At 41.5% G+C, this 12183-nt stretch overlaps 1 long non-coding RNA gene across 2 annotated transcripts in view; it reads right to left on the reverse strand.

The window, feature by feature from the left end:
- Window positions 1–12183, reverse strand: part of LOC136639783 (uncharacterized) — a 98657-nt gene that overhangs the window by 84840 nt on the left and 1634 nt on the right. The gene's annotated exons all lie outside the window — the stretch shown is intronic.

Consider the following 12183-nt stretch of genomic DNA (forward strand, 5'->3'; position numbering starts at 1 on the left):
GCTGGAACTGTTCTGGGGCATGGGGAAGGCAGAGATGGAGCAAAACCGATTGGGGAATGGTGGGGGGGTATGGGTGGCTCATGCCCAGGTGAGGGGTAGGGACGGCAGCAGAGGCTGCCGCCAGATCCTATTCTCCCCCCCCAGACCTTGGGGCCCTACATGAGTCTCTTCAGCCCTGCACCAGCTAAGTAGCTGGTGCTGACCTAAGTAGATCCATATAGCCCTCCGCGAAGCTCCCTAAGCCTTGGATTTAAACTGGAAGTGTTTTTCAATTGCTATTTTTAGTAAATTGGAGTAAACACACCCTTCTGTCCCAGCACTGGCGTGATCCTGGGAATTGCGTCGCTGCTGCAGCCCTGCCCCCGGAAAGACTAAAGTGGTTCCCTCCTCCCATGAAGGACTTTGGGAACCACTGCTTTAGAATGCCTTTAGGAAAGTTATTGATTTAAGACATTTATATACAGGTCCAACCTTGTTATACACTGATTTTTTATGTACAGATTTGACTCAACATGAATGGCCACTGCAAATGAGAAGGAATGTGCTGATCCCTGGGGAAGGGGAAAAAAGTCCATCCCTTTAAAATCACAGATGAACCAGGGGATCCTTTGCATTTCTGATTGCTGACTGCCTCTCTACAACAGTAAGAAAAGATGTTTTTAAACCACAATTGTAAAGAGACACATTTTTAAATGTTTACACTGCTTTTATTTAACACATTTTATGGTATCAGCAGGGAGCCCCAGAATCAAACCCCTGAAGATGTCGAGGCATGACCTTATTCCATTAAGAACAATGAAGGGGCAAGAAACCTGGAAGTGGGTCTTTGTATCTATTTTTCTACTTGTCTTTTTTATCTATTGACTTTTTTTTATTCACTAGGGGTTCCAGAACAGAACCCCACTGGATAACGAGGGGTGACCTGTACTGCCTTTTCAACTAAAAACCACAAAAGGAGGCTTACCACAATGCTTAAAGAACAATAAAAGCAACAAAAATAAAATGCAAGCAAAAAATAACAATTAAAGCTGCAGCCACAAAAGATCATGAAAGTTTAAAACTGCCTTGCAGAATGTTTGTAAAGTGAAGCCTTATGGCATGTTTGCGACAGTGCGCGGCCGCATGAAGCCGCTGCGCCGAGCCCAGGATTGGGTTCTGAATTGAGTTCATATGCAAACTCCACACTTCCATCTAAGTTTGTTAAAAATCTTTGTGCATATGTAACAAAAGCAAGGAAAGGCTTTTCTAAGAACATATCAGGAAAGTACATACATATGTAAATAGTTATTTCTATAAACGATAAATAACTAAAGAGAGGTGTGCAATATTATTATGAATCATTCAGCATCAAATGACAAAATATCTGCAGGTTCTCAGCACTGATGTTGCTAGCGTTTCTATACATTACAGTTTTGACACAGTAATGTGCCTCTTCATTCCCTGTTTCTGGAATAATTTATGATACCATTGATTAAATAGTGAGGTTTATGAACTACTATTATACAATGTGCTTTTTGAATAAGTGCTTTCACAGGCTGGTTTGTGGTTAAGCCTCATATTTTAAGCCTCAATAAATACATGCCAACCTTAATAACATTCAGAAAATAAAATTAATAGAGAGTAGGTTTCAATCACTGCCTTTAACAAAACAGACAACTGGGAAACGGGAAGAAACAAAACTGCATTTCCTTTTCTTTGCATGAATTCCTTTTTTCGTATGAAAGACTGGTGATTTGGCACTTTTCTTTAGCAACTATAAAATCATTTTCAGGGGAAAAAATGAGGGAGTATCATCTAGGCATTCTTGTTTGAATCCATTTTTGTTGAACCATTAATATAGGGGCTTGTTCTGTTTCACATGCTAAAATTCTAACCTTTTTAAATGTAAAAGTTAGTATGACACCACAAATTATTCAAAAGATATTTTCCCCTTGGACCATGCAGAAGAGAACTTGCCAGTGCCAAAGTGACTCCAATGAATCAGTAATGAGCACAACCAAGGGTTGCCAATGGTGGGAAATACTTTCTAAACTGGCAATCATTTAACAGCTGCATCTCTTGAAGTTGACAGGCTTGACACTTCTACAGAACACTGCAGGCTTTGTTCTTGCAAATAATTTTACGTGGAACTGACAACCAAGAGACAGGATGAGATTGAATATATCAATTCATTATTTAATGGCAACATCACCTTATACTGAAGTTGCCTTTTGGTATATAAACAGAGTGTTACAACTTGACTACACCCTTCTACGTGCACCCTTTACAATTCCAGATTGCAGACACCATGCAGGAACATTCCAAGTCATCTTCACATCAAATCAATCAATCATAAAATTTGTTCCGAAACCTTTAGTTCTTTAAATTTGTCAACATATAAATGCTTCAGGCGTTATTGACTGTTTCTTGGTATTATAGGTGTGCGCTACTTAATGATAGGAATACATTCTCAATCCCCATTGTTATGTGATTAGGTCATTAAGTGAACATTGTCCAATCTATTGCCTTTGTTGTGTAAACAGTCACTCCCTGCCAGACGACAGCTGGCTGGACAAGTTACTGGAGACAGATTGCCTCTTCTTTGCATTAAGAGCCTCTCTGTTGTGTAAACAGACACTCTGCAGCAGGCTATGGGAGACATGATTGCTTCATTAAGAGCATCTTTATTGTGCATTGACCACTGTCATATATGGGCCCAATCCTATCTGAGTTTCCAGCATTGGTGCAACTGCAATGCAGCATTGAGGTAAGGGAACAAATGTTCCCAAACCTTGAGGAGACCTCTGTGACTGCCTCCCCATGAAAGGATGCAATGCATATCCCATTGGCACAACTGCACCGGCACTGGAAAATTGGATAAGATTGGGCCCTATGTGGTCTGTCATTAAGCGAACCATTGTTAAGCAGTGGGCACCTGTACTTAGGCAAAAAGCAAAGAGGCAGACAAGTTTCTTCAATTTTTTAATTGATAAGCCATGTCTTAACATGTGCCTATTTCCAAAAGTGGACCAATTTCTAACATATACAAAAGTTCAAATAGCAACTGAATTAAAATACTTGTTCTTTAATATGAGAAAGTGAAGAGAAACCATAGCAATGTCTGAAACAGTACTCCCTAGGTTAAATGCTACAATGTTGCATTAATGTTACTATCCTAAACATATTTCTTCTAAGGGCCCAATCCAATCCAGCACAGGAGCAGCAGCAAGAAATGCCCACCACTGTATCCTATGCTGGATACAAGCAGGCTGGAGGTCTCCTCAGAGGAAGGAGACATTTGTCCCTTTTCCCCTCCCAGGCTAGTCCCTCCCCATTTCGCCTTCTCTCTGCCCTCCCCCTTCCCAGGAACGCTTCCCCTGCCCTCCCACCCCACTCCCCTGTGCCGCCTGGCGCTCACCTCCTCTCTGCTAGGCAGCTGGGTCTCAAACAGCAGCATCAATGGGGTTGTGCAGGCCTCCCCACCACTTACTTTCAGGGTGGCACAAACGTGCCTTATGGCATGTTAGCAACACTCAGTGCCAGTCCTGGGGCTGTAGCACCAGCGGTGAGGAACCATAAGATTGGGCTGTAAGTTCTAGTGATTTTGATGATGCTAGCTTCCAAGTTAGGTGTATGTTGAAGATTGCAGCCTTATTTAAAATTAAATTTGGAATTCAGAAATTGGGGATAACTTGCTCCCTTCCTCCAACACTCCCTATGGTTTCCAGCTAGATTGTTTCTAGGCTACAAATTTTGACTTGTACCTATAAAAGAATGATACATTTATAATAATTGTGCAAGCAGAAATGGTGAACAACTGAAAATATATGGTGGGCACAAGTTAAGATGACTGGAAAAAAGTTACCATATGGTTAAGATCAGGCATTTGGTGAAGTCTAAGGCAGGGAGAGAACAAAAAGTAAAGGCTAGAAACTACAGTATATTTTAAGGTAAAACTGTTCTTTAATGTTTCTTTAATTCTCTAACCTTTAATCTTAGAACACAAATTTTAATTAGATTGTTCCAATAGAATTATTATATTCATCATATTCTCTTTTGTTGCAGGATCTGGGCTTTTGCAGATGTTTGAGTTGAATTAACTGTTTTTATTATTTCTCTATTGACTGAGTGTTTAGACTGCTTTTAGGAGTGATCAACAGCCCAATCCTGAGCTGCCCGGGGCGCATGGCTGCAGTGGCACTAAAAATGGCTGCAGCCGCATCCAGCACACTTATATCCGCCGCCGCCTCCTCGGGAGAAGTGGACTTTAGTCTTCTTCCCCCGTGTAAACTGAGTAGCCTTGCAATGGGGCTTCTCGATTCTACAGCAACCTGAAGATAGGCATAGAATCAAGCGCCTCCATGTCAAGCAGCCAGCCCGACACAGAGGCTCTGGATCCGGTGGAGCAAAGGTCCACCGGTCCCACCTCTCTCTTGTCCTGCTCCCTCACCTGGCACACCTCCTCCCCGCCCTCTCCCCGCCCTCTCCCCACCACAGAAGGCCTCCTCCCCACCTCTCCCCATGCCCCTACCTACTTCTCCACTGCTCGGTGGTCCGTGCAACCGCTGAGTGGCAGAGCTCTGGCACTTCACCAGCACTAGAGCCCACAAACATGACAGTGCGCACAGATGGTGAGCCAGCATGTGAAGTTTAGGATTGGACCACAAAGCAATTTACAAAAAATTGACAAAAAAAGGATATGCCAAATAATCAAAAGTCTCAGTCTATAAAATCTAAAATAGTATCATCAAAAAATAATTACAGAGATACTATCAAAAGTTTAGGTCATGTCATCTAATATTTGATAATTTATCATAATTTATTATCCAGAGGGTCCTCTGAGCCCAGCAAAGGCTACGGGCATCTGTCCATGGCCTCTGCCGGGTTCAGACCGAGTCTGACAGCAAAAAATAGCCACAGTGAAAAAGTCACCTGGCTTCCCTGGGCCTCCTAATGCCTTATAAGGCATTAAAAATGTCACTTCCGATTTCACCAAGAAACCAGAAGTGATGGTTTTTCACTGTTGGGCTCAGTTTGGCAGAGACTGCGGACTGAGAGCCGTGGCCTCTGTTGGGCTCAGAGGACCTTTTGGAGGCCAGAGCTCCCCCAGCTCCAGAGGGTGGGACGGAGGCATTTGCCCATATTCACAGTTTCACTTAACTGCGGGGGGTTCCAGAACAGAACCCCCGTGGACACGGGGGCATGTCTGTACATGTTTTTTTTTCTGTATGGTTATTATGCCTAAGAACTTGAAATATGTGTTCTAGCCCTGCTCAGTGATGACCAGCTGTATTTTTTTTAATATGAAGTCCACTGCAGTCTTCTTTACTAAAAAAATATTATGCTTATATTAGCCTACAGTATTACAGTATATTAATGGCCCAATCCTAAGCGGCAGCCATGCTGAGAGGGCAGGGCCACTGGCAAAATGCCCACCAAATCTAAAACACCATCGCAGTGGAGAAGCCAGTCGAGGGGATGAGTGGTGTTATACCTACCTGTGTGCCAGCTACTTTGTTACCTCTTATGGGGCTCCTCTAAGCTACACCAGCTCCATTGCTTTGGAGGGGCATGTCATTGGGGACATGTCTGGCTGCTGACTCTGCCTCATTCCACCCTGTCCCACCTAGCTCTCTGCCCCTTTCCTGCCTTTCCACTGGCGGGTTGTGCCATCAGCCAGTCAGTGCCCCAGTTGATGATGACACACAGCTTTCTGACTGCTGCACTGGCAGCAGGGCTGTCTTTGCACTGGTGTAGCTGGCAGTACACTGGTATTTCTCAGGGATAGGGTTGAGTCATTCGTTTTGCTCTGAACACCTACTGTAAGCCTGAAAAAGAAGTCCAATTTACATTGATGGGATTCTTCCAAATGACCAGTCCTGGGACCAATGAAAAGTAACGTCTCACACAATCAAGTTCTGTGGTAGCAGCACTGGTACAAGGATGCTTTTTAGGAGTCAAAATGAAAAGAAAAAGAATCCAGATGTCTACAATAGACAAAGTTTTAACCGCTTGTTATTAGGCTAGGCTCATTCATTTTAAGCTATCCAAGACTGACCCAAAACAGGTATACTAGGAAGCTGTCTGGGGTGGCACAATTCAAAAGGACTCCTCTCATACTGGCTCTCTGCATGAGCTCAGTATGCACCCTAGACTTTTCAGCAGCATTGCAGGGCATCTAGTCACACTCTCCGTTTGTTAGGAAGTATCTTTTGCCTTGAGCAGAAAAAAACCTTGGCTTGTTGCTATATATGTCAAATGAAAAGTACATTAGCTAGAAGCAAGCTACAAACAGTGGCAATAATTCAGAAAGCCAAGACCTCTTTTTAATCAATGGCTCTTTGCCTGCAATAATGTTGAAGATTTTCATTTCCAGGCACACCTTTAAAAGGTGTTGTACAGGTTTCCTTTTATGATAGCAGCTGAAAGATTAGGAGGCTGATCCCATTGCAAGATATGTTCAGCCACAGTTCATAAGTTGATCTTGCTCGTGTCATTCAAGATCTCAAAGCTTGCTTTGTTTTATGCCCAGGAATGCCACTGGATATGCACTGTACTAGATATACAACACTCTGTGATTGGAAGGTCTCTTGTATTTGCTATTGTGGCTATTAACTGTTTTCCTGGGTGGACAGTGTACTGGTCTCAAAATCCTGCATTGGGGTAAATTTCGAGGGGATTTTTCTTGATCTGCACAGAGAGATGAATTATTACTACATGTCAGAAGGATATTTATATTTTTAACCAAAATTTCACAGAGCAGTTTAAATAGCAAAAGAAATTGGCTACAGCTTCCTAACCTGTTATGTAGAAGAAAACCACTATTTAAAAGTGGACCTCTTAGAGTTTGTCTGAGGTGTCTGCAGCAGACAGGTGTTGTCTATTAAAGAGTTTGGGGCCTAGCTAGACATTACATCCCATTTAAATGTGTAACATACTCCCTCTCCATTTTTTTAAGACACGAAAAGCAACTTTAAGAGATGATGATCAGGAGCAGATAATTTAGGGGGAGGGGATGCTTTACCCTTTCCCTGGTATTCAGTTCAAAATCACCCCCCTGCCTTTCCCTCCTCAGGGAAGGATACCTTTTCCTCCAAGGAGGGTAAAGCAGCTGGGGTAGAGGTAATTTTGAGTAGAAACCCCTTTGGCAAGAAAAGAATTTTAAATAATCATGTTAGTCTTTGCTTCCTGATTGCATCCTTCCAAGGTTTGGGCAAATGTGTCTGCATGGAAATCTAGTTTGGTCTTTAATACCATATGATAAATTATAACTAGGATTGAAGGTAACCATTTGCCTATCTTTGTGTAAACACAGGATGATATAACTCTATATACAATTTCGGTTATTTTCTATTTCACCTTCAAAAAAAAGTTGCAATTAAGCTTAAATGTTACATCTTATACAGTTTTATGGACTGGAATTCAAAGAACCATACAGCTAGTTCCATGTGCCCAAAGAGTATGTGTTACAGTAAAACAACTTTTAACTGTGCTAAAAAATAAATACTATGGTCTATATTGAGATCTATTTCTTATAAGTTTTATAAGTGGTTTATCACATGGCATTGGGAAGGGGGATGCTGCTTGAGGCACATATTCCTAAAACCTTGCTGGGCACATGGAACTAGCTGCATGAGTCCCAATCAATAACATCAGCATGAAAAAAAAACAAAAAACATTTGAGTTTACTAAAGTTTCTAATCACTGTGAGGTTTAGAATGACCTCTTGTGTTAAATATTGGCATGTTCTGTTGTTTATTGACTAAATCATTCAATCACATAAAATATTCCAGAAGCTATAAACAACCACAAAATTGTGAAAGTTTGAAAGCATAAGATGCCAGTTCATCACAAATGGGATTTCTGGCTGTTGGCACATTTGGTATTAAATTAAAATGAAGATTTTCTTAGGAGAAACTCACAGAGTTTTATGAGGATAACATAAGCTACTATAAATCATATTTGTTTACACTTCTAAATCAACATACCTAATGACAATCCTAATGAAAGGCAGGACTGAACAGAAAAGTTGCAAACCTGGGAGTGTTCCATCTGTTAACAAAATCCAATCAGTAAGTATGTTCACAGCCCAATCCAACCTAAATTCCTACCACCAGCAATGCAGGTGCACCAAGGAGGTGAGCACTGCATCCTATGGCAAGGGAGAGTTGGAGATATCTACTTGGAATAAGTGAACTTTTATTCACTTGCCCTGGGGAAAGCTCCCTATGGGACTTCTTGGTCCTGCACCAGCTATCTTGCATTCTCGAACCTGCCTTTTCCCTCCACTGTTCCTCCCCTTTCCACCCGTTTTCCACCTGCCTGTCCCCACCACCACTTTACCTTTCACCAGCAGACAGTGGCCTGGTTGCCAGCCCATGAATGGGTCCACCCGCAACTACGCTGGTGGCCTTGCTGCACTAGCTGGTGGGGCTGGAGCGTACGACACTTTCATGCACCTTCTGACAGGATCCAGGCACTTCCATCTGGATCCTGCCGGCTCTGCTGGCAGAATGTTCATTCTTCCAGCAGATAATTTAAGTAGGATTGGGCTGCCAATTATAAACCCCTGCTGCCACCTTACCTGCTTTGGTACAGCTTGGGTGTGCCATCGGCATGTGTATGAAGCCTCCAGTCATTTGTGCAGGTGGTTCCACAGCACATGATAGTGGCAAACCTTTTATGGTGCTGCACTGGCACTTACGGAGATAGATCAGGAGAGATCTGCAGCCATAAGCACCCAATATTGCTAATGGCTGCCCATATCAGAGATCCAAAATGGATTAAAATGTAAAACAATGAACTTAAAACACAATTGGATATGAAACAGAGGCAGATAGAAAAATAACAAAATTAAGGCTTTATTAGTTGTTTCCTAAATTATATCATTTAACATTGTTCCTCTTGTTCATACTGGATACAAATTTTTCAGTCAATTTGTTGTAAATTGTGTTTTGTGCCGATCTAGTTTATAATTATTATTGGCAGTGCATGAACCTTCTGAACCATTCTGAGACACAGAGAACGTCAGGATGTAGTCAAAACAAAAAAGTTCTTAATTCTATCTTTTTTGATAAATATATGGTTAATATAAGGGACCAATCCTATCAAACTTTCCAGCACTGCTGCAGCTTCAGTACAGCCCTGAGGTAAGGAAACAAATGTTCCCATACCTTGAGGAAGTCTCTGTGACTAACTCCTCAACACAGGAAGCAGTGTATACACCATAGGCACAGTAGAACCAGCACTGGAAAATTGGATAGGATTGGGCTTTTAGATATGGAATTTAAAAATAAAATAGATAAATAAAATCTTTTGAATTGCACATGGGAACTAATTGTGATGGAGCTGAAAATTCAGACAATATAAGTTATTTCATTCCAACACTTAATACAACATATAGTGCAATTCTATGCATGTGTTCTTGGAAGTGAATCTTGCTGAGTTGGAATATACTCTCAAGTAGGCACATTTTGGATTGCAGCTTTAGAGATTATTAACTTAAAAGGGCAAGGAGCTTTCTCATTCAACTATAAATTAAAGGTATTTCAGATCCAGATGATTAACCTAGCAGGCTGTGGCATCTTTTATAAATCACAACTATATCCTAGATTAGAGAAATCCATTTAAGGGGGAAATTATATAAAAGTATCAAAATAGCCCTGAAGCCATTATGATAATACCCTTTATAATCTATGCTTTGAATACTGCTTTGGACACTGCAAAACCTGTGTGAGTACTGAACCAAAAATAACAATCACAACAATACAACGGATAATGTCATATGTAGTTACAGAAGAACTTGGCTGACCAAAACATATAACCACAGGTGTTTATTAGAGGAATCAAATGTTTTGCAGGATCTATTTGCATTTGTTGGCTCAGCCATCCAAGTAAGCTGACCCTGTGGGTTTTAGTTTTTAGAATTCACAGGAAAGCTATATAACGGCAATATGATTACTGGTTTAATAATGGGTATTGAAAATAGTAGAGGTGTTGTAAGTAAATCACTTTTGGGTTTTGAGAGGTTTTCTTTCTGTAAGTAAAAACAAACAGAAAAGAATTTGTTCAGCGTGCTATTGTATTCTTTTGGGGATCTGTTAAAATGAATAATTCACTTGATGGCACTGGAAAAAAAAGACAAAATGGTAGCAGGTGATCAACTTTAAGGTTGCTACAGAATAGAATTTCAGGAAACTAGATCCAAGTCAGAAATTCAATTACTTAATGACAGTGATCCTGTTTCACTGTTTGGCTTCTACTGACCCATTAGGAGTGTCCCTATCATACGAATCTTTTGAGCATTTGCTAGACTCCTTGGGCAGATTTTTAAAGAAGCTACAAATCTTCCATTGACTAATGTTTCATTTTCTGTCTCTGAGGTTTTAGTTCCTAATAAAACATTAATGGTTAAAAAAATTCCTATTGTCAGAACACTGAATTTTTCTAAAGCTGTGCAGCTGGAAAAATGATTGACATTGAAAGAAACCTTGAAATAATGTATCTTCAATACGAGCTCAATCAAAGATGCTTCCACTTTTACCATTTTTAAAGAAATACAATAATTCCTGGAATTATAATAATTCCAATCCCTGGATTCTAATACAGGTTTTTCATCTCACATTACTCAACTGTTTGTATGAGTGGTAATGAGTAATAACATATCATCAGCAAGTGACATGAGGACACACTTGAGTTATTGACCTTGAGCTCCTGTTGAAAACATAGCTCAGACTAGGCTTCAATAGAGTTCAAGGATAGGATGCTTGGATTAGCTTGGCTGAACTGATGTTTGGATCCAACCTGCCTGTGTAACTAAGATGGTACAATTATATAAATGCTGTACGAATTGGGCTTAACTCCCCCTTGAATTATACCCACTTTTTATTATTCATGTTGTGAACTCTTTTATAATAGAGATATTACTGCAAATTGCCTTTTATCTCATATAAGAGCTGCATGATATAAGCAGCTGCATGCAATATATGCCTTGAGTAACATACCTTGATGGTCACACCACTGCATGATTTACACCGAGGTAGCGTCTATGGTATATATAGCACAGTGCATACATTTTCTTTACGGACATAAATCAAGCCAATAACATCCAATGATTTTGAAATTGAGCCTGTCCTTTAGTTTGACAGACTAAGGGCTACTGATGAGCAAAAACAGAATGACTGAGGTAAGCCAATATCTGCAGAAATTGGGTCCAGGATGCTGTATTTATTTATTTATTTCAGATGGCAAAGGTTGAAAGCTTTTTTTTTTTTTTAAAGCAGGTTTGAATGAAAAACCAGGTTAAAAATCTATGCAGCAGAGATATGAACATACAAAGATAAAACCCAAAAATTAAAAAAATAAACTAATGAAATTACTTCCTGCTTTCCTAGTCCCAATCACAGTGTCTCCCTCAACAAAAGAATGTTACACTGCAGCATTTACACCAGTGTTTTTGAGTCCACTATTGAAAATGAGAGAGGGGGGAGGGGGGAGGGAGAGTGCACCTGTAATTGGATTATGCATGCTTAAAATAAAGGCTGGAATGTAAAATCAGGCTCTGTGTGTGTGTGTGTGAGAGAGAGAGAGAGAGAGAGATCCTATAGCACACACCTCTATGTCTCCCTCTTTTGATATGTATTGCAAGAATATATCTAGCTAGCCTGCATGGTTGCTTTCAGAAGCAGGGAAGCCCAGCTTGGGCAGGCACAAGGGAAGCCAGTGCCAACCCCAGATCATGGCTTCTCTTTGTGTGTGTGTGTGGGGGGGGGGGGGTGAGTGACAGCCCAATCCTATCCATGTTTACTCAGAAGTAAGTCCCATTAGAGTCAATGGGGCTTACTCCCAGGAAAGTGTGGATAGGATTGGGCTGGAGGTAAGTGTGTGTGTGTGAGAGAGAGTACACCTGTAATTGGATTATGCATGCTTAAAATTAAGACTGGAGCGTGAAATTGGGAGTGTGTGTGAGAGAGCGATCCTGCAGCACGCACCTCTCTGCCTCCACCCTCCGATGAGCAGTGCAGGGGCAGCCGGCTGCAGGGCTGCTCTCCGAAGCAGGGAAGCCCAGGTCGGGCGGGCAGAGGGGAACCCCCGATCACGGCTCCTCTTTGTCTGTCTTGCAGGAGCACCCGCGGCAGGCGGCCAGAGGAAGCCCGGCAGCAGGAGTCCCGGAGGGGCCTCGTTCCCGCAGGCTGGACAGCTCCC

The sequence above is a fragment of the Tiliqua scincoides genome, chromosome 2, assembly GCF_035046505.1.
Source record: "Tiliqua scincoides isolate rTilSci1 chromosome 2, rTilSci1.hap2, whole genome shotgun sequence".
Classification (NCBI taxonomy): domain Eukaryota; kingdom Metazoa; phylum Chordata; class Lepidosauria; order Squamata; family Scincidae; genus Tiliqua; species Tiliqua scincoides.